The sequence below is a fragment of the Nelumbo lutea genome, chromosome 1 (genome assembly GCF_056320005.1).
Source record: "Nelumbo lutea isolate HS-2025 chromosome 1, American lotus-T2T, whole genome shotgun sequence".
In the NCBI taxonomy this organism is placed as follows: domain Eukaryota; kingdom Viridiplantae; phylum Streptophyta; class Magnoliopsida; order Proteales; family Nelumbonaceae; genus Nelumbo; species Nelumbo lutea.
In genome coordinates, this window is record NC_142684.1 from 164,940,969 (window position 1) to 164,965,000 (window position 24,032).

General features: G+C 36.7%; 1 pseudogene; it reads right to left on the bottom strand.

Moving 5' to 3' along the window:
• LOC148878902 (F-box protein FBW2 pseudogene) overlaps positions 1 to 21,920 on the bottom strand; it is a 70,573-nt pseudogene extending 48,653 nt beyond the window's left edge.
• Positions 21,921 to 24,032: the final 2,112 nt, after the last annotated feature.

Genomic DNA, 24,032 nt, shown 5'->3' on the forward strand with positions numbered 1-24,032 from the left:
TGGATATCCATCTTATTTTTTGGAAATTTTAATTATTTATAAAAATAATAATTATTTATTATGCTTATTTTCATTGATATGTGATGAACCAATATTTTCAACAAAATTTATACATTTTATGTAATCTTATTATTTTATTATTTTTATTTAATTTTATAACATCATCGTTTTGACCTATGTGATGGAGACTTGAATGGTTGCCCGCTGAACTGGGAAAGTCATGTATACGTGACAGAAGCCCAACGGAAAATCTTCTCGAGATGGACCGCCCAATCGTATTGAGAAGAACTGTTTTATTATTAACCTTATGAGACTGACCGTGCAAAATGTTATAATTGATGATTTTTTTAAGAAATAAAACTAGAACACCAAAAAAAATTAAGATCGAACGATTGCAACTTATTACTCTAGAAAATAAATATTTAATTATATATATTGGATATTTATTTATTTATTTATTTTATTAATTAACTGCGAGGAGATTGTAAAATTTATACATGGAAAATTAGTATTTCTATTATCGATAGGGGATAAATATTAGATCTGCTGGGCAACATCAGAGAGTATTTTACATCTATCTCTAACAGTCTAACCCTTACCTGTGGTCTACGACCAATAGACCGGAAATATATAAAACAAAGAAAAATCCAAGGGCTTGGTCAATATTGGAAAACTACTGGAGTTTAAATTGGGTTGGAGCAAAACACAAGGGCACGTTTGTTGACATTGTTGTTCCAGTTGCATTAGAAAACACGTACGAAACAAAAAAATATCTTAAGAGTTAAGCCCATTTAATAACGAAGATCAAATCAAAAGAAGAAGAAAAAAAGAAGGTTGGTAATCCCAAAACCCACGATTTGATTTTTAAAGAATAGTGATCAAAGCTTCGTACTGCATCCGTTTTCTCTAAAACGTTAAGCAGGGTGTAAGGGTGTAACCCCAGAAATGAAATCTATAAATAACTCCTCCCTTCTTACAATTTTTTATCATCCAGGCATTTGACATCCCATTCTTACTTTCACATCTACAGAATCGATCCCCTCCCTCTGCAAAACCAAATTTTGCTTTCACCGTTCATCCACAAGATTCAAGTTACATTAATTAATCCACACTATTTTGCAGGAAACAGTTTATTTGTTGATAACAACTAACAAGAAATGGGTTGCCACAGCAGATGTAGAAATGTGTCGAGAACTAATGCAGTCACTCTCCTCATCATCTTGCTTTGTTTTTTCCTTGTGGTTGCAGCGGCGAGACCTCTCCTGGACGGAGATCCCAACTGGTCAAAAGGAGCTATTATGCCTCAATTCCAGTCTCTCCAAAGAGGTCCAGTTCCAGGAACTCCATGTATCACATACAATCCAAAATGTTGATCAGGGTAATTATAATAAAGATGGATGTAGCTAGGAATTAATAATAGTACTCCTCCCAGGAGGAATAGCTAGTGAGCCACTTGCCAAGGCAAAACTTTAGTAGATCATATTACGATATTTATTTGCAAATGATAAATAAAAGATGTATTTGTTATTCAGTTTATATTAACAATATCCAAATAAAGTTGTTCAAAAAGATATATAATTGTAATTTTTATTCATTGGCAATTTCCATTTTTCATTTGTTCAAATCTTGTGTTATGGTGCTACCAAGTGACACCACATAATTGCAGCAGATACATTCTTCAATCATGATGCATGCAATTGCCATCAGCTAGATCGAATGCATGGTGTTTAGAACTATGGTGTTAAATTCTTCATTTGGAACTATGGGCCGGTTTAACTTCAAATGTTTGTACCATCATTTATATTTATATTTTGTAGTCTGCATGGCATGGAAGTGTAGTTTGATGAGCCCACTGTCCCCAACCAACTGTCAGTAACTGTGCAACTCACTGAGGAGAGCGGCGATGCCTCACAAGAACAAGAAAACCAGATTTGAATTTGATTGGTAGGGTCAGATTGGCCCAATTATACTGAGATTGGCCAAATTTGGAAAGGATCTGATCCAATCAATGTAAAACTTTGAATGGGAATCTTGGTGTAATGTAGGGGCAAATAAAGGTATTTTGGGCTGAATTTTTGTGGGTAGAGTATTTATAAGTATATAGGGCTCTTTAAAAGCCCATTAACTCTAATTTGCAATTCCGTTAAAAATCTCATACATCGCACGGGTTCTGACTAATTTAAAACTAAAATAATAAAATTACTAAACCACGACCGGTTTAACCTTGATTAAAATACATTAAAAGCCAATTATAATTAAAATCGTGTGCCTACTAATTAATTCAATGTATAAATTTGAATTTTCATGCATGCACCCCTGTTTTTAATAATGATATATATGAAACTCCGAGTGAATTTGACAGTTAAATTTCAAGGGCTCTTATTTTTTTAGCCATTTTCAAAACCTTTATAGCCGTATTTGGACTAAAATATTTTTCTAAAACTAGGTTGGTAAACTCATACCGTTTTTGTCAAGCCATTTAGATTTATTTTTACTTACTAAAATCAAAGATATAAATTATTATTAGAGTATACATAAAAAGATAGTACCCAAGCGTTGGTTCCCAGGCTCCCAGCTACATGGGGTCTTAGGAGGGGTGGATTGGATACAGTTCAAACCATTACCAATTTTTGCGGAGTGAGCAAACCAAAACAGTAATCACAATTTAGAAAAATATGAAATCAAACGAAACTGTTTATAGGTCCAGACTGAACCAAATCGCAAATTTGATTTGGTCCGGTTTGATTTTATGGTTTAAACCAAACAATGAACACTCCATTATAGTTACTCGTTCAACTTTGAAAATATAGCCACTTTCCTTATTTAGGTGGTGAGTCCATGATTTATTTGTTCAAACCAAATGAATCAATATGTGATATTATAATTAAATTAAAATTATAGAATAAATAAAATACAAAAATTATAAAAAAATTATAAATAAATGAAAATATTTCTAATATTGTATATTCATTTTATTAAATATTAAACAAAAGCAAGATAACAAAGAATTATTATTACTAATGAAAAAATACAAAAAATGATAATCAAATATCTACCTTCTGATCCATGGATTGAGTTACTAAACAGTTTGACAGTTCAGGTGGCTGGTTTGTACGACAGTGGATAGGGTTAACATTTCAGTGCATCGGTCCAATTAGTTGTGTTAAGTTGGCGAAAAGATCGGCTTACACTAAACCGTTGACACTTGGTCATTGGTTTTGGCAAGGTCAGTAAGATGGTTGACTTCAACCTAGATTCCCCAAAAGAAAGAGTAAGACAATGACTTTTACTAATGGCCTATGTTTTGATATGCTATTAAAAATAATTTGGATTTAACATTTAAATTATTAAGTTGTTAAGGATTGATAGGTTGAATCCAATCCATTTATCTTTATTAAATGGGTCATCAATAGATTGATGGGTTAAATGGATGCGTTGAAATTCAGCTCAAATCCAACCGACCAAACATACCCAATTTTCAATAATTTGTTCATTAACCCCATGAATTGACCAAAATGTTATAATATATTTTTTTCTGAGAAACAAAGCAATGACCATAAAATTATTATTATTTTGTTTAGAAAGGGTATAAAAGTCATTTTATTACAGTTTTAATGGCTACTAAAACACCTATATTGTCTATTTAGTCCATCTCTAATTGTAAGGTTTGAAAATATAACTTCAATTATTACTTTCCACCTCATTTAATCATTTCTTATTAAGTCATATATTGAATGTATTAACTCTCATTTTCTCTTATTAAATTCTATACTTAATTTATTTTTCACTAATTAATGCTACTAGTTAGTTCTATGTCAATGTTTTTAACAATATAAATTTACATATTTTAAAATTGATTCATAAACAAAACCATTCTTTATCCAAGTGGTGGCTGCGCAATTCAACCATATATCCGAATCATGATCAACCTATGAAGTCATAGTTAGACAATAAAGTTTATAAAAAAGAAATACATATAGAAAATTACAAAAATGTAGAAAACATTAGTCACATTTATGCTATTTTTGTTAATCAAATTAAAAAAGTGTGAAATATTATTTTTTATTGATAATGAAAATGGAATACATAATTTAGAACTGACTAAAAATGAAATTATTTTATTGTTTGAAAAAGATCAATAGTTCAACTTTTGGGTCAAATGTGTTAGCATTTAATGTAATAAATAAATAATAAAAATTAATAAAATATAAAAAATACAAAAATAAAATAAATACATAAACTTTGCAAAAAAAAAAAAATCAGGAGCATGTATAATATTATATGATTGTCATATTAAACAAAAAGTAAGTATGACATATCAAAACTACTTTTACACATAGAAATGCAGAAATTATAAAGAAAATTGAGCACATCTATAATTCTATATTTACACTACAAAGTATGAATAAAATTTGGAACTTTGTTTTAACTAAAACATTCATATTTGAACTTAGTCCCTATTTAATTGTAAAATTTAAATTATAAATTGAATTACTACTTTTCACCTCATTCAATTACCTCCATTTAAATATTACATATTTTTAATAAATGAATAAAAATGATACACAACTCGATCTAATTATCACATATTTGGATAAAGTATTCATGTAATTAGATTTAAATTTTACAATCTGTATCCAATTAATAATAAAAACTAAGAAATAAAAAATATAAACCGCAAAATGAACTGCAGTTTAAATTGGGTTATAAACGAGGAAAAAGACAAGGACACGTTTGTTGGACCAACTGCATATGCATCAGAAAATATGGTTTCCAACAGTGAGAGCACATCCCCGATCATTACCTTTGTTCGACAAAGGGGCTGATCCTGTCACTATGATCACCCACTCAGATGAATTCTCGGATTGTCACAATATACCTAGGTTTTGACCCCCGCTAAGGATCTCACTAATTGGTACATCAAAGACACCCCGATCCGACACCTATAGCAGTATCATAATCGAGTCTAGGGGTCGGGTGTAACTTTCCAGTTTTGCCCATCAATCTCCAAGGTCCAGGGCAATACTGGAAATCTGGTCCAGTTCAAAGATTCAATTAATCCCACACTGTATGTGCCTGGGGTCTCACCCCGGTATCTGAGACAAGCCACCTCAACCGACTTGATGGCACCATAGTGTCAGCCTTGTCAGGATAGGTCTCCCCAGACCGACCCACTGGCTGTGAACTTTCTAAACTAACACGAGTCTCAATAAGTGTCCAGTTTAAGGGTATTACACAGAAACATACCAAGGGAACATGAATCAAGTATGCACTTTTATTCATTTACAATAAACTCATAAAGTACATCAATTTTGATTGAAGCTAAGGGCATACAAAACTGTCTAACACTTCTGAGGCCCGTAGGAGGGACTACCAAGATTGGGAGGACAAGAACTCCCTAGCATGCTGCTTTGTCATTGCCTCATTAGACAACTCAATACAAAGGCAGTTCAATCAGATCGAACTAGCCAAGGACATATTGTTCATTACTGCGCAGATGTCCAAAGGGCAGAAAGTTCATGACCATTGTCTTTGGATGATGGGATACATTAACGAACTCGAAGCTCTTGGATCCGGGCTAGATCTTGGCATGCAAGTGGATGCCATCCTGAATTCTTTGCCCTCTTCCATCAATGCGTTCACAATAAACTACAATATGAATAAGCTAAATGTCAACGTCCAGGAAATTAGCAATATGTTGCAGAGGGCCGAGGATCTACTCAAGAAAGATGAGCCTGTGGTTATGCTTGCTGAAGCTAACAAATCGGGCAAGAAAAAGAGAAAGGCAAAGAAGCCCCAGAAGAAAGCTACCAAACCCAAGAAGTAGAAGAAGAACAAGGTATCTGATGTCTGTCATTTGTGCAAGCAGACTAGCCACTGGAAGAGGAACTGTCCTACCTACCTGGAATCTAAGAAAGGTAACATCGAAACTTATGTCATAGAAACTAATATGTTATTTACTTTTGTGTCCTAGTGTGTTGACTCCAGGGCTTCAACTCATGCGTGTAACTCACTACAGGGGTTCAAAGTTAGCAGAAGATTGAGTGAAGGAGAAGTGACACTATTTTTGGGAACGACTGCAAGTGTTGCAGTTGCGGCAATAAGAACCATAGAATTAGTTTTTAGAGAATGAGTCCTTGTACTTAAAGATTGTCTTTATGTACAGAACTTGAGAAGAAATTTAATTTCTGTTTCTAAATTGTGTGATGATGGATATACTGTTTATTTTAGTAATATGATTACTGTTAAATGAAATAACAAATTCATCACATGCGGGGAACTGGAGAACGGTCTCTATGTTCTACATCCTTCTCTGGAAACTAACCTAACCGAAACTATGTTGGTCAAAAATCGCAAGAAAAGGAATCGTGATACAGTAAATCCCACGTGCCTTTGGCATTACCGACTTGGCCATATCGGTATTGACCGAATCACAAGGCTGGTAAAGGATGGTCCTTTGGATTTTCTAACCGTAGAAAATCTTCCCACTTGTGAGCCTTGCCTTCAAGGTAAGATGACTAAGCGGCCATTTGACGGTAAGCCTGAAAGATCTAGAGGCACACTTGACCTAATGCATACTGATGTATGTGGTCCCCTGAGTGTTAGGACACAGAATCAACACGTGTATTTCATCACCTTTACAGATGATTTTTCATGATATAGTTACGTGTACCTAATGAGACACAAGTCTGAATCCTTTGAAAAGTTCAAAGAGTTTAGACAGGAAGTCGATAAACAGTTAGGGAGAGAAATTAAAGCCCTTCGATTAGATCGAGGTGGTGAGTATCTCTCTGACGAATCCAGGGACTACTTAAAGGAAAATGGGATAGTGTCACAACTAGATCCTCCTACTACACCTCAACTCAATGGTGTTTCAGAGAGGAGGAATAGGACCTTGTTGGACATGGTCCGGTCACTTCTTGCACGCTTAGAATTACCCACATCCTTTTGGGGATATGCATTAGAGACTGCTATCTACGTGCTGAATTGGGTTCCAACCAAATTAGTTCCGAAAACTCCATATGAACTATGGATCGGAAGGAAGCCAAGTGTGAGACACTTGAAGATTTGGGGTTGTCCTACACACATTAAAAGAACAAGTGCGAACAAGTTGGAATCCAAAACCGGTCGTTGCCTATTTATAGGCTACCCAAAGGATTCAGTGGGTTATCTATTCTATGACCTAAGTGAGCAGAAAGTGTTCTGCAGCCGAAACGCCCAATTCTTAGAATCCGAATACATGCTGGACACTCACTATTAGGAAATAGTTCTTGATGAGGAGAGCTTAGGAGCAGTAGGAGATGTCCCACAAGTTCCAGGTAGTGACCAACCTAGAAGGTCCACCTAGGTATCCAGACCACCAGTTCGATATGGTTATGACCAAGATAGTTACCTAGTGGAAGCCTTGACTAGTGAAGCGGATCCTGTGATTTACGTGGAAGCTATGATAGACATAGATTCACAGAAGCGGGTGGAGGCCATGAGAGCTGAGATGGACTCGATAGAGACCAATGAAGTCTGGATTCTAGTAGATCCGCCCTCCGGGGTAAAAGCAATTGGTTGCAAATGGATCTATAAGAGGAAGAAGGGCCCTGATGGCAAAATTGAAACCTATAAAGCTCGCTTGGTGGTGAAAGGGTATACTCAGAAAGAAGGCATCGATTATGAGGAAACCTTTTCACCCATGGCCATGCTTAAATCCATTAGGGTCCTACTAGCCGTAATGAAGATATCTACATGCAGCAGCCACAAGGCTTCATTGTTGCTGGTCAGGAACACATGGTATGTAAACTCAATAGATCCATATATGGAATTAAGTAGGCTTCTAGGAGTTGGAACATCCATTTTGATTATGCCGTCAAAACGTTTGACTTTGAGTAGAATCCGGATGAGTCTTGTGTTTGCAGGAAGTCCAGTGGTGATAAGATTACCTTTTTGGTATTGTACATGGACGATATTTTACTCATTGAGAATGATGTAGGAATGTTGACTTCTGTCAAGGTATGGCTATCACAGCAGTTCTTTATGAAAGATCTTGGAGAAGCTTCATACATACTGGGTCTTCGACTCTATAGAGATAGATCAAAGCGGATAATTGGATTATCCCAGGCTGCTTACATTGACAAAATTGTCAAAAGGTATAGCATGGAGAACTCCAAGAAAGGAAACGTTCCTTTCAGACATGGAGTCACTCTCTCCAAGAAAAGGTCTCCTAAGACTTCTGAGGAGATTGAGGGCATTAAGACGTTCCCTATTCCTCAGCCGTAGAGAGCATCATGTATGCCATGCTGTGCACTTGCCCGGACATAGCTCAGGTGGTGAGTGTGGTAAGCAGATTCCAGGCCAACCCAGGCCAGGAGCATTGGACTGCTGTAAAGAACATACTTATATACCTTCGAAGGACAAAAGAGTTTTGCCCGGTATTTGACGATGGTTCACTATAAGTTCTAGGGTATACCGATGTCGATTTCCAGTCGGATCCAGATGATAGAAAGTCTACATCTAGGTATGTTTTCATGATAGGATCGTGTGCTATTTGCTAGAAAAGCAGCAAACAGAGGTCCACTACAAATTCCACAACCAAGGCCGAGTACATTGCCGTTGTTGTGTGACAACAATGGAGCGATTGCTCAGGATAAAGAGCCTTGGGCTCACTCAAAGTCAAAGCACATCGAGAGGAAGTACCATGTACTATGGGAGATCGTTGGTAGAGGGGACATCCTAATTCAGAAGGTAGCATCAACGGATAATGTGGCAGGCCCATTGACTAAGCCACTGACACACAACAGATTGGACCTAAGTGCAAGTGGGAGCTGTTAGACAGTTTTGTATGCCCTGAGCTTCAATCTGATTTGATGTACTTTTGTTATTTAGTGGAAATAATTTAAAGTGCATTTTGATTCATGTTGTTTGGTATAATTCTGTGTAAGACCTTAAAACTTGACACTTATAGAAACTTGTGTTACTTTTAAATGTTCACAGCCATTGGATAAGTCTGGGGAGATTTATCCTACCAAGGCTGATACTGATGGGCAAAACTGGAAAGTTACACCTGACCCCTGGACTCAATTATGACACATCACTAGGTGTCAGATCGGACTGTCTTTGATATGTCAATCAGTGAGATCCTTAGTGGGGGTCAAAACCTAAACATGTTGGGTCAGTCTGAGAATTCATCTAAGTGAGTGATCATAGTGATAGGATCAGCCCATTTGTTAGACAATGATAATGATCGGGAATGCACTCTCTCTAATGGAAACCTAACTGCTGGCAGTTGATTTCAATCGTTGGAATTTTGTTTTGCAAAATTAATATATATATATATATATATATATATATATGTATATGTACAATTTCAAAAGATTTGCAAAAGGTTTTAATTCCTGGGATCCATGTGAGTAGAGAGTGCGGCACTGTTCCTTGCAGCCGAGGGAGATGTTTTCTCTTGCCGGGCAGTGCTTGATCATTAAGAGCTGAAAGGTTAAGTGTAAGATCATTTAGGATAATACCTGATGGGCTAATCTTGCACTTGCCTACAGTCCTTGGGTTTTTATAAGATGGCTTGGCCCAAGGACCACTTAATGTAAGTATTGGGTCCATATGGTCCATGTGATGGGCTCAAGGGGGGCATTGAGTTTTTCAGTGAATTCGGCTGGACTTTATAATAAAGGGTGGGCCGAACCCATGGCTGGTGTGTAGATCAATCATTGGGTCCCACGCCATACAAAGAAGCCCAACTGGGCAGTAGATTGGAAACTAGTTAAACCCTGAACACTTAATGGGCCAAAAGCCCATTTCAAACTGGGCTGATATGATCACCTATTCATGGGGCGAATCTGAGATTAATGTTAGTTAAAAAGATTGGGTTTATGCCCTTATCCACTCTAGGAGACCAAATTCAAATCAGATTTGAATATGGTAACCTCCTTATAAAATCAGGAGAAAACTAATTTAATCTGTAGATAGGATTAAGATTATCCCCTATCCAAAAATTATAGAATAAATAAAATACAAAAATTATAAATAAATGAGAATATTTCTAATATTGTATATTCATCTTATTAAATATTAAACAAAAGTAAACATGATAAAAATGAATTATTATTAGTGATGAAAAATACAAAATATGATAATCAAATATCTACCTTCTGATCCATGGATTGAGTTAGTAAACAGTTTGACAGTTCATGTGGCTGGTTTGTTCGACAATGGATAGGGTTAACAGTTTAGTGCATCGGTCCAATTAGATGTGTTAAGATAGTGAAAAGATCGGTCATTGGTTTTGGCAAGGTCAGTAAGATGGTTGACTTCAACCTAGATATTACCAAAAAGAAAGAGTAAGACAATGACTTTTACTAATGGGCTATATTTTGATATGCTATTAAAAAAAGTTTGGATTTAACATTTAAAATACCTTTTCATAAAACTAAAATTATTAAATTGTTAAGGATTGATAGGTTGAATTGGGGGTTGGGGTTGAATCCAACCCATTAAGCTTCACTAAATGAGTCATCAATAGATTGATGGGTTGGAATTCAACCCAAATCCGACCCAACCAAATATACCCAATTTCCGATAATTTGTTCATCAACCCTATGAATTGACTAAAATGTTATAATATTTTTTTTCTGAGAAATATAGCAACGACCATAAAATTTCAAGAGTAGTTACGTCTCTAATCTTTGCTTCCTTGAAAAGGTATATATCCAAATCTATGTCTATTTATATTATATATGAAAGTGTGGATGAAGAGTGAAAGTTTTTTTCTTTTGACTAAAATTACTTTCTATTTTTTTGTTTAAGAAATGGTATAAATGTCATTTTATTATAGTTTTAATGGCTACTAAAACACCTATATTTGTCTATTTAGTCCATCTCTAATTTTAAGGGTTGAAAATGTAACTTCAATTATTACTTTCTACCTCATTTAATCCCCTCTTATTAAGTCATATATTGAATGTATTTACTCTCGTTTTCTCTTATTAAATTCTACACTTAGTTTATTTTTCACTAATTAATGCTACTAATTAGATCTATGTCAATGTTTTTAACAATATAAATTTACATATTTTAAAATTGATTCATAAACAATACCATTCTTTATTCAAGAGGTGGCTAAGCAATTCAACCATATATCCGAATCATGATAAACCTATGAAGTCATAGTTAGGCAATAAAGTTTCTAAAAACAAAATACATATAGAAAATTACAAAAATGTAGAAAAATTAGGCACATTTATGATATTTTTGTTAATCTAATGAAAAAAGTGTGATAAATATTATTTTTTTATTGATAATGAAAATAGAATACACAATTTAGAACTGATTAAAAATGAAAGTATTTTACTGTTTGACAAAGATCAATAGTTCAACTTTTAGGTCAAATGTGTTAACATTTAATGTAATAAATAAATAATAAAAATTAATAAAATATAAAAATATAAAAATGAAATAAATACATAAATTTTACAAAAAAAAACATTCGGGAGCATGTATATTATTATATAATTATCATATTAAACAAAAAGTAAGTATGACATATCAAAATTACTTTTACATACAGAAATGTAAATATTATAAAAAACAAAATTGAGCACATTTATAATTCTATATTTACACTACAAAGTATGAATAAGATTTGGAACTTTGTTTTAACTAAAACATTCATATTTGAATTTAGTCCCTATTTAATTGTAAGATTTATAAATTGAATTACTACTTTTCAACTCATTCAATTCCCTCTATTTAAATATTACAATTCTTTTAAAAAATGATACACAACTCGATCTGATTGTCACATATTTGGATAAAGTGTTCATGTAATTAAATTTGAATTTTACAATTTGCACCCCATCAATTAATAATTAAAACAAAAAAATAAAAAATATGTATTTATAAAAATCTTAGAGACATTATTATATCATTATCATTATCTATATTTAATTTGCAATGTATAAAATACATACACGCTTAATTACTAGTATTGACAAAAGTTACAAATCACAATATAAATTAGTCACAATGTATAACTTGTGAAAATTTTAGGGTAATTAGTATTCTTTTAATGGTGATATTGATGGGGGGAGATATCTGGTGAAAGAAAAATCTAAACCGCGACCACATCCCGAAGTAAGTTTGGGAAAAGGCCGATCATATACTAAACACATATTATAATTGATTTATTTCGACTTTGTTTAATTTGCATCTGTACGTACCCCGGGATTAAGAACCAAAGCTTTACCTAATTTCTATGCCAAGGAAAAATCAAATAAAAATAATACAAGGGCTGGGTCAGCCCTAGCATTCAATGATGCTGACATTCAAAATGAACTGCAGTTTAAATTGGGTTATAGACGAGGAAAAACACAAGGACACGTTTGTTGGACCAACTGCATATGCATCAGAAAATACGGCCAGTTAGTAATAAAGATCAAAAGCTAGAGAAAACCCAAAACACACGATTTGGTTAATTTTCAGAGTGTTGAAAGATTCATACTGGATCCATTCCTCTAAAACGTACGTTAATTAATTAACTTGGGAAATCAAATATCTCTCTCTCTATATATATAACCACACTCTTTATTCAATTGTTTATCAACCAGGGCCAAGATAGTTAACATCCGGCCGCCCATTCTTATACTCCCTTTGAAACAAAATTTAGCTTCCATCTCAGCTGCGAAGAAACAGCTTATTTGTTCATATATAACAAGATATGGGTTGCCATAGAAGCAACGTCGTGTGCAGAGCTTCAATCACTCTCTTCTTCCTGTTACTTTCTTTATTATTCCTTCTGCTTGCAGCAGCGGCGAGACCTCTCAACGGAGATCATCATCATCATCAAAGGTTAAATGAAGTTATTATGCTCCAATTCCAGTCCCTCCCGAGAGGCCCAGTGCCAGGGCCTCCATGTAGGACACACAATCCAATATGTGGAAGAGGGTGATTATATAATTAATTAAGATCGATCGATGTAGCTATATAGGAATTAATGCTCCTAGCTAGCTCCAAATTGAAGTCTTAGCTTCCTCTCGAGGAATATATATATATATATATATGGCAAATTTAAAAGATCCTACGTATATATATTGTGAATGGTAAATAAAAGATGTTCCGAGTAAACTTTTTTGTTTTTGTTTTTTGCTGCCAATATCCAAATATTCAAAAGAGTTGTATTCCATATCAGATTATTTGAATTCAAATTGATCATATTGTAATTAATTTGTATTAATTGGAACACTCTCTTCCATATATAATATTCCATTTCCATTAATTTGTTCAAATCTTATGTGGTTGCACTAGATGCGTACAATTTTACACCACAAAATTGCAGGTACGTTGATGTGTTGCATGTCAACTTGGTCGAATTCATGGTGTTTGAACGTTGCATTCTTTGTTTAGACATTGAGTTATCCAAATTCCATCCTTTATTTAATTATGTACCATCTTTTAGATCGATGGAGTTACCTGCATGGGAATATATGTAGCTTTCCCTGTGTTTGAAAGTTACGTTACATTTCCACTTCAATTCGTCTTATGTAGTGATGCCTAATGACACTTAGATATGTGTTTGAAATAACAACAATGAATAATTATACATGGCTGGTTTAACTTTGATTTGAACACATAATTAGAGGCCAATAATTATTATAAAAATCTTATGGTGTATATGTGAGACCAATAATTATTATTAAGCCCTCCAACCAATTAATTCGAAGAATAAATTTGTGTATTCATGTATGCTCTATTTTTAATAATTAATGCTATATATGAGACCTGAGTAAATTGGACGGTTGGTGCACTTTCAATAACAAATTTGTGTATTCATGTATGCTCTATTATTCCTGGTTCAAGCATTCTCTTATATCTATCATGATTTTTGTGAATTCGGATCTCCTGCACTCAAAGTATGTGGGCGGGGGTGCACTTTCAATAACAAATGAACAGTCTTGTATTCAGAGTGTGGATCCCAATGAGAATAAATAGTAAAACCTCTATTAGTTAATATTTTATTTTTAACTTAATAAAAGTTAAAACATGAACAAAAAGGGGTGGGAACTGACATTGTACTCCATACGACTCCATGACCCGTCCTAGCCCAAGGTTTTGCACACGGATCAGTCCTGTCGAGCTCGGGCTGTAGGCTGTGTTGGGCCAACCCCAAAAATATCCCAGGGGAGGGAGGCATGGCTCAGGATGGCCCATGGGCGGCACGACCAGACTTACACTTTGCACGGGCCATGCCATACCGGCCCAGCATGGCCTGTTTTTCACTTCTACCCGACCTGAACATATACATATATATATTATTAAATACATATACATGCATATAATATTTAAATAAAAGATGTTTAAAATGGTCATTTCAGCAGGGTTTCATTCAAAACCTACTAAAAATAAAAGGTGTGGAGTGAAAAGTATATCTATACACTCCTCTTGATACATTTGGGTGCATGTTTCCATATACTTTAAACCATGCCTTCAATTTTCAAGTCAAATAAAAGCCCTGCTCATACGCTTATAGGACTTGTTATATAGACATCACTCTACATCGATCTAAACCTTATAGGTTTTGATAAATAGGTACTATTAAGGATGGGTTAGGTATATATATATGGTTCAAAGTATTGATATGATATGCCCCGTATCGAGTTTTTTGTATCGTATTTTTTACAAATGATACAAATCAAAATGCCTGTTTCCAGGTGTTTTGGATCCCCATCTTTTTTAATAATAAAAGACAGCCTATAATCTTTCAAAAAACCAAAGTTTGAAAAAATACTAAAAAAAATAAGTGTTTCAGCCATTTTTAAGTACCGATATCGTATCAATACTTTGAACCTTGGGTATTCCAAAATTAAAAATAAAGGGATTTCTTAATGGTCAGAAAACCTGAAGAAAAAAAAAACAATTAATCACCAGTTAAATTGATGATGTGAGGCACATGTATATGTAGAAACTTTAAATTGTAATTATTCAATATTCAACACTGAGATGAGATGCTGACCACCAATTTTATACGGCCCGGGCACTTTTGCTGTTTTGCTAACTTGCAACCTCCATCATCGTTTTTCTTATATTCTTATAATTAATTAACCCTTTATTTCTTCTTTGGCAAGTTGAAGTTTCAATATGAAATCGAACAAAGATGACAATGAATCGTAAAATATCTTCTCCATATTAGTCTGATGAATAATATTTCTAAAACCACATTTGTAGTTAGCCTTGTCGAAGAAAGAAAGAGGTGTGAGTGCAGAATACGCAGAGAGGAGGAACAAGAGGACGAAATTTATGGTAAATTAATTGTGTAGATCGTCTAATAAGTAATAAACACTTTTCTTTGTTAAAAAATACGTACACACAACGTAGAAATGACCGTAAGAACCGTTATCGCGCGTTGTGGAACTTTGAACTCAAAACACCTGCGGCAGCGGCAGGAGTCTCTTAAGCGTAAACCAGGAAATACTCACATGATGAACATATTATATATACATGGATCGATCCCATAATTCCCATTGAATTCCATCCCATTTGAAAACAGAAAACCCCAACGACCTCAAATTTCATCCACAGTAGTTAGCTAGTTTAGTTGCAGTTTATATCCGAAAAAAGAATGGCTTCATACGGAAGAAATCTGGTGATGATGAGAGCTGCTTCAATATTTATGGTCGTCATGCTTTTGCTTTCCATAGTGCTTCCGCTGGCAGCAACAAGGTCTTTGCTGGGCCAAGATGATGAGTGGTTAAAGAAGTAACTATGGATTGCTCTGAAGTGTAACGCGGCTTCCCTTGGTCGGCATTGTTGTTCATTGCCCTGCCGAAGATTGAACATTTATGGGTTGCCCTAACAATTTTGTCTTCTTTTGTCTTTTTCTTCTTTGATAGCTCGGTACACCCAGCTTTAATCAGTTGTACTGATGGCTTAATTTCATGAAATTATGTTGTTTTGAACTTGTGTGCATACATACGAGTTGGTTCCTCCGTCTTACCTTGGCCGAGGTCTGGGGTTGACCGAAATCTTCAGTCTCCGGCTAGTGGGGCCAGAGTATATTCCGAGGTCTCATCTTTGGGACACTCGGTTTCTAGTCTCAAGAGCCTTTGGGGCCCTTCATGGGTCAGCCATTGTGCAGCTGGCTCTGCGACGTTTTGTCATCGAAGTATGGAGTACGGTGACCATCCTCTGGCTTCGAAGGAGGGAGCGATCTTCTCCGATTTGTGCTCTGGTCATTGATCAGCCAAGTTAGATGTTCGGCTATTCACTACCGAGCTAGCTACTTGCTATGCATTAAGGGCTCGAGCCATTATAGGCCGGCTGAGTCGGTTGTCTTAGTCAGTGATACACTATCGAGTTTTGTGTCGTTCTCGCTGGTAGGTCAGCTGATTTAGTGCAATGTGTCGTTTGTGCGTCATTCAGATGTGTAACGTGGCTGTGTAGCGTGGTGGTGTAGCATGACTGTGTAGTGCAATTGTGTAGTGTGGCGGTGTAGTGCGGCTATGCATCATGACTGTGTCTTGCTTCTCACGCTTGGACTATGCTCCCTTCCTTTCTGGATGGCACGTTTTGGGGTCCTTGGGATGAGGATTGTCTTTCGTACGTGTCGGGGTGTAAGGGGGGACGACCCGGCTATGCAGTGTCTCGCATCCTATTGTCTACATCATCTCGAAGATCTTATTGACTCTCTTGCATTACTAGGAACTTTACAGGATCAACCACGACTGAAGGCTATGGAATTTCTTAATGTGAAGGGCTGCGATGTCGAGATTCCTGAGATGGGCATTGGCCTGTTGATCGTTCGGACTAGTTCTTGGGCATTTTGATCGCTTTCTTGATTGCATGGTGAGGAATGAAAGATTTTTGGGAAAGGCTTTTTGTATGTTTCCCACAGACGGTGCCAATCTGATGCTACTCAATTCGAGGTAGTGTACAAACCGAGGAGGGCGATCAGATAAACCTTGTTGGCAGGGTGGGGCCGAGCTACAAGGACGAGCCGCGCCTCAAAACCTGTGATCAAGAAAATAGAAGTCAGAGACCCGAGGAGTTATCCTTGGATAAGAACTCCGACGCTGAAGTCAATAGGAGGTGGAGGGATGGTTGGGCTGAGCTATAAGGATGCCGATTCGAGCTAAGTAGCTGTGTAGGTCTTAGAAGTTGGATCCCTTACCTTGAGCATGGAGTACATTTTTATGGCCAAAGATCCATGTTCTAGTTGGTTTAGGCTTCCGGGGTTGTCGGGATGAGGTTAACCGTCGAGGTATTCAAATAGAGTCCCATTCCCTAGTGGAATCGTCTCCTTTATTCCTCTTTTATCTATAGTCATTCTCATGCATATGATGCGTAGTTGACGTGGGTGGAAAGATAAGATGGGCTGCCATAGTAATAGCGTAGCTTGGCCGAGCTAGCTCATCGTGGCTGAGCTAGGCCGACGTGGCCAAGCTATATTGGCATGGTCGAGCTGTGCCGACATGGCCGAGTTAGGATGACATGTTAAGGTGATAGTTGGGGGGCCACGTGTCTCGCAAGGCCAGTTTGACCATGACCCGAACATTATATATTTGTATTTATACTTTTTTTTGAAATGAGCGTTAAGTGTACAAATACAAATATGTATAGTGCAATTTGATGTGTAATGTGGGCTGGGCCAAGCTAGCATGGCCTATTTTTGTGGGCCACCTGCATTGTAATAGGCTGTGGCTTCCTTACATGAATTCCCCAAGAGGGAAGCCCGAGGTAGCCCAATTCCCAGGCCTAGCGGGCTGTGGGCCTAAACGATATTTTAGAAAAATTAAAAAAATAATATAAATTAACAAGAATTAGATAACCAATTGAATAAAAAAATCTTAAAATTTTATTTCATATAAACTTTGATATATACAATTGTTTATATATGAAATAATACAATGAAATTAAAAAAATACAATAAAATTAAAATAAAATAATATAATAAAATTAAAAATAAAAATTTATATATCTGTGCCAGGTCCATGGACCTTGTCGGTCAAGTCCTCATGGGCACTGGGCTGTGCCAAGTTATCATAATAACCTGCTTCAGCTGGTTCGGGAAGAGTACAAATACAAAAAATAAAATAAAATAAAATAAAGAAAGGTGGATGTTGTTTTTGAGTTTGAACCGCCACTGAACCAGCTAGTTTATACAACCATCTAAGGTTCAGCTCATCCTGCAGACTGACCATTTGCTACTGGCTGGGCCAGGTTTAAATTAAATCAGGCCCATCCCTAAGTATTGAATTAAAGTTCAAGCCTGTACCAAACCTGAGGTCAACTCTGATTTGTCCAATTTGGGCCCGTGTTGCATTGTAATTTGATGTATTTGGGAGCCGACTGAGTTTGAATTAATCAATTAGTCCATACGGCTCAGTTCGGAAGGAATATAAATACAAATATTTACAGTGAAAATACATACAAAATAATAAAAAAATAAGGTTTTGCACTCTACAAGCATTTGTATTACTCCTTTCAAACTGAGCCTACGGAAATTGACATAAGTGGATGTTTTTATGTATACATAGTTCAGCAGTCAAATGGTTCAACAACAATCATCTGAGTTATTGGATTGTTGACCAAATTAATAGTTTTATTGAATAAAGATATGGTTTGAGATTAACCCAAAACGGAATTATAATAATTGGGTGATAATTTTAATGCATGGTCCGACCAACAGGTGGGTCTACAGCGGGTTAAAAATAGTGGTTAACACCCTAACCAAAGGGTTATTTAATGTTGCTGATCAAGTGAATTAAATTAAACCTTGTTCTAGTAAACAGGTCTTGTCCCTTGAGCTCTCTCTTCAGGAAGCAGGGGGAGTACATCGATTGCCTACTGTACCCCATGGCAGGGTCTGTCCCAAGGGAGGGACCAGTACCTGCAAAGTTCTCTCTCCAGGGGGGGGAGACTGGCGGGCGTTCTGGTGAGCCCAGTGCTGATTCCGGTTTTAGATTTGCCCTTGATGATGATTTATCAGTTGGTTTGGTTGCAATGGTGGAAACTGCTGTTGATATTGTTGATAAAAATAGTATTGCTGAAACTGATGAATTTGCATTGTTCGAACGCTTTGGACGAGGTCGCTAAACTGGGAGTACTCAAACCTAGGGGGAATCACAGATGGCTCCGAGAACATGGCATCCACTTGGGGGAGCGGGACAATCATCTATTGGGTAATATGTGATATGGATAGTGATGGGACCTGAGAGTGAGTTAGGGGGATGGTGAAATGGCTGATAGTCATCGAGGATCCTTGGGGAGCGTCTATCTGCTGCTCTTTCCCCCCAGTAATGTTCATGTCATTCTTCCTGTTGTGGTTGGAGTATGCCATTGAGGTTGAAACTGGGTCTGAGATTGTAAATGGGATTGGGTTGACCTTTCAATCTTTTCCCACAGACGACGCCAACTGACGATGCGCGATATGGAAGCTCCTAGCTAGAGGGATTGCCTGGACGTACTCATGTGATGAATTGGATCAAACTTTAAAACAAGGATCAGAGGGACCGGGGTGGATGACCCGGGAATGTCGCTCTGATGCTTAAGTCAGTATTCTTGTAGTGGTTGCAAGCTAAAATTTGAGTGCTAAAGAGCTTAAATCTAAGTAATTGCACGTACTTGGACCCTAGAGGGATTGATGCCCTTATATAACTGAGCTATCATGGATCTCCCGAAATGGTTCTGCGATCTGTGGCCTGAGTGGATGAGATTCATTTCTGCTTTAATCGGGGAGTAACATATCAGTCAATGAAGTTTATCATCACTAGCCGATTCGGGCAGGGAGAGGATAAATCCTACCGTTACGCGGCGTGATCCCGTGATATTCAGAGTCTACTGGGAAGCTTCTGGAATTGATTGCATGTGCTTCGGTTCCTAGGCCCTGAACTTGATTAGGTGCCGAGGTGACTCTATGTCGAGTTGACCTTATGCCGAAGTGAATTTATGCCGAGGTGGCATTATGCCGGGGTGGCCGAACTTCTAAACTCTATAAATTGTTGACTAGGCTCCCCTTGCTAAGTTGTCATTCTACAGGCAGATTGTGTCCATGTGACCTTTACTTATTAGGTCATGCCAAATTACCCCTCATCAATAATAATAGTAATAATAATAGTAATAAGGGTAAATTACAAGGGCCCCCTTACTATGGGGTTTGTGACAAAGACCCCCTTGTACTATGACCATGAGACAAAGACCTCCTTCCGTTAGCCTTGTGCTAAAATCCGCCATTATAATATTTTTTTAATCCCCATACTACCCTTGTAATAAATATTCAGAAAAAACACTATTCATCTTCCCGACCTCACAACGAACAATAGCAGCAGTAGATGTTGCAGCGGTGGCAGACTTCCGAAGTCCTCCCTCTCTCTCTCTCTCCCCCGATCTCTCTTCTTCCCCAACCAGCAACTTACCGTGCTTCCCTATCGCCTCTAATGCATGGGCACCAATATTCTTACAGTAGCTTAGGTCCAAGAACGAGATGGTAGACAGCCTCCCTACTACCTGTTCCACCATTAATCACTTATTTCACTCATCGGCAGCTGCAAAGTCTAATGGGATGCATAACTTGCAAAACAAATAAGAATAAACCCCAAATCAAGAAATCGACTAGTAAAACAAAGAACCACAATGAAAAAGCGCTATAAATATCATCTAAAATATGTCTGTGACTATGAGTTGCAAGGGGGCTATTTAAGTTTTGGATAAGGTAGGAATTGTTGGGAAGAAACTAAGTTTATCCACAAACTATTTCTCTCCCAAAAATAAAAACTTGTAGATATTCAGCTATCACAATTCCAAACAAGATATCAACAAAAACAATCATAAGCCAAGCAAAGAGAGACACACACGATATTTAACGTGGAAAGCCCCTCCAATGTGAAGGGTAAAAACCACGGGGCCAAGGAGACCCAACAAAAAATCTCCACTAATAACTTGAGGTAACAATTACAGCAATTCAAACACCACAATATGCTCACAAACTTAAAGCAAATACAGATTCTCAAACATACAAACGAGAATACCAAAAGCGGTGAAAAATAACAGTCAGAACAACTCACAAACGCGGCTACTGTTCATGCCACAACATGGAGACCTTCTCCACCGTTCCGATCGTAGGTCTGTGAGTTTCGAACAATCCGACCAAATTTCAGCCAAATCGAATCACAAATGACCCTTGATCAGAATAATTGATGAAGACTGCCATGAAATATTTTCTTTTCCCAAACAACTACGAGTTGCTTCTGTTCGACCTCAAATAACCAGCGATTCAGAGCTCCGATCAAAGATCCGACCGTTCAGAATGAAAAAAATGAGTTATCTACTTACTGTCCAAATTTCTGTTTGATTGGACGGTGGATCGGAAAGTTCCGGCCGTTTGATGAACTCTGCACACTGAGAAATCTGCATATTATTTCGATTTCTCTCTTTTCCTCTCTCTCTTCAACACGCCACGCGCAAAAGAAAATCTAACCCTAGTTTTTGTTTTTGTTTTTGTTTTTTATTTTTGGAAAAAAACAGTTGACTGAAGGAGAGTGGACTATAATATGGGTCAATATCCCATAATGGGCTGGGCCCAACAGGAATTAGGATCTAAATGGAGAATGGACAGAAGTGGTCTTGTTACTGGTCTGCAATGAAGGAGAGAAGAGGCTCATTGGGAAGGCCAAATACACAGTTTGCGTAGGGAACCGTAGCTTCTTGTGATGAGCATTTTAAGCATTCGATCTAGCTGCTTAGGTTGGCACTGGAGGCTCCACTCCTTAATGTCAATCTCTTGCCAGCAATAGGGACCCATTACTGCTCTGTTCGAAGATTTGCAGGCCCTCGGAATCACAGTAAGAATTTCCTGAAGAGAGATTTTTGAAAATTAGCCCGAGAGCATCGTGTATTAGTTCACCCCAGCAATGGAACTCACCTCCCTCCTCCATCTAAATTTCCTTCAAAACAAAGGGGAAACAAAGAAGGTCTCTCAACTTTTCTTCATTAATCAGAGGAAGACAAACAGAAATAAATAATTCACATGTAGGACACTACGAAGAAAGCCCTTTTACACAACTAATACAAAACCAATGGGGAAATGTCAAGAAATCATGACCCAAATGCAAGACCCAAGGAAAAAGTGAAAGATCTATCATCATCTTTTCATCTCAAAAGAACAGGAATCGCCCACGTATTCCAAATACAAAGGATAGACAATAAAAAAGAGAGAGAGAAAGAGATTCAAGCATACATGGTGCATGTAATAGAAGATTAAAAAGTTACAGAAGATGGTGGGTAATAGAAACCAGGCCGCGAGAAGAAAAGACAAAAAAAAAAAATCTTAGAAAAGTGAAGGGGGAAAGAAACACTAAAACCCTTATTCTTCCCCTTCTTCTAGTTCTAAGTCACAATTAATACGTTGTACAAGAAAAAGGAATTCGCTTTTAATGAAATAGAACCTTTACATTCTCTCGCAATAGCAAGCTAGAGGCCCAAATCGCCTGATGGGTGTGTATGACTTTGAGGGGGAGGCAATTGAATCCACAGGCCACAACGAGAAAAAGAGATAGATAACCAGAATTCTGTCAATCAAAATCTACGGACAAGAAACTGAGGAAGAAACTAAAAGCCTAAATGTGAAAAGAAAGCAATAATAAACACCTACAACTGCAATGAACGGAAAACACAGGAAATCGGAAAGAAGAAAGAGGAGGAGAGAAAGGGGAAGGGGAAGAAGTGAGATCGGGAGAGAGAGAGGACTTTAGAAGTCCACCACCGCTGCAACATCTACTGCAGTTGCTGTTCGTGTATTGTGAGGTGGAGGAAGATGAACAGCGTTTTTCTCCCAATATTTATTACAAAGGTAGTATGAGAATTAAAAAATATTATAACAGTGAATTTCAAGAAAGGCTAAGGGAAAGGGGTCTTTGTAATTTACCCTAATAATAATAATAATAATAATTGTTATTTGCTTCAAACAATTTAAGTTTATTTTTAATCATATTATTACTTTTGTTAATTTTTAATTTTTATCTTAACTATGATATAAAATTCAAATAATTAATATGAAGAAAATTTTTTCACATCTAACGCATTTGCTTAATTACTAGTGTGAGTGCGCGTATATATATATATATATATTGAGGTTGTTCTCATTTTAAGAAAATAATTTGTTTTCAAATGAACTGTTTGTGTTTTGTTATTGGAACTTGTAACAAAAAAAAAAATTCATATTAGAGAACAACCTCTAAGGCCCCACTTTGTTCATGGGAATTGAGGCCTAGAATTAAAATCAGAATGGGCTACTCCGATTCCAACTGTTTGGTTGAGTGGAATCAGAATCCCATTCTTATTCCTGTTGGAATGGCAACCCCCCATATGAGGGAATGGTCATTCCCTACCCTTCCTTTAGGAATGAAATCCCATTCTTATTCCAATTTTCATTCTCATTCTTGTTTGTACCAAATAAAGTATGGGAATAGACCATTCCGGTTTTGATTCTAAAGGATTTTGATTTTGATTATGGCTGTGAACCAAACGGACCGTAAGTTTTTTATATCATTGGAATTTCTATTAATATTCAAATGTACATTCCACTAAACTTGCATATAAATCTTTTTCCCATTTATTGATAGAATAGTTTAGAAGGGTTTACGGCAGTAAGAAGAGGTAATACAAAGGTGTGTAAACTATAAAAACGAGTCAAAGTGGATTGACCCACACTAGCACTTCCGCGTAATAACTCGACCAAGGGTGACCCTATTACAGGAATGGCTTCAGGTACACCTGTCACGATTTTTACTGCCCAATAACCAATTTGGTCCCAAGGTAAGGAATAACCAGTTACACCAAAAGATGCGGTCAATACAGCCAGAATCACACCCGTAACCCAAGTTAATTCGCGAGGTTTTTTAAATCCACCGGTGAGGTACACACGAAATACGTGCAGGATCATCATTAGGACCATCATACTTGCCGACCATCGATGACAGATCGAATTAACCAATCAAAGTTAGCTTCAGTCATTATGTATTGAACAGAAGCAAAAGCCTCGGTAACGG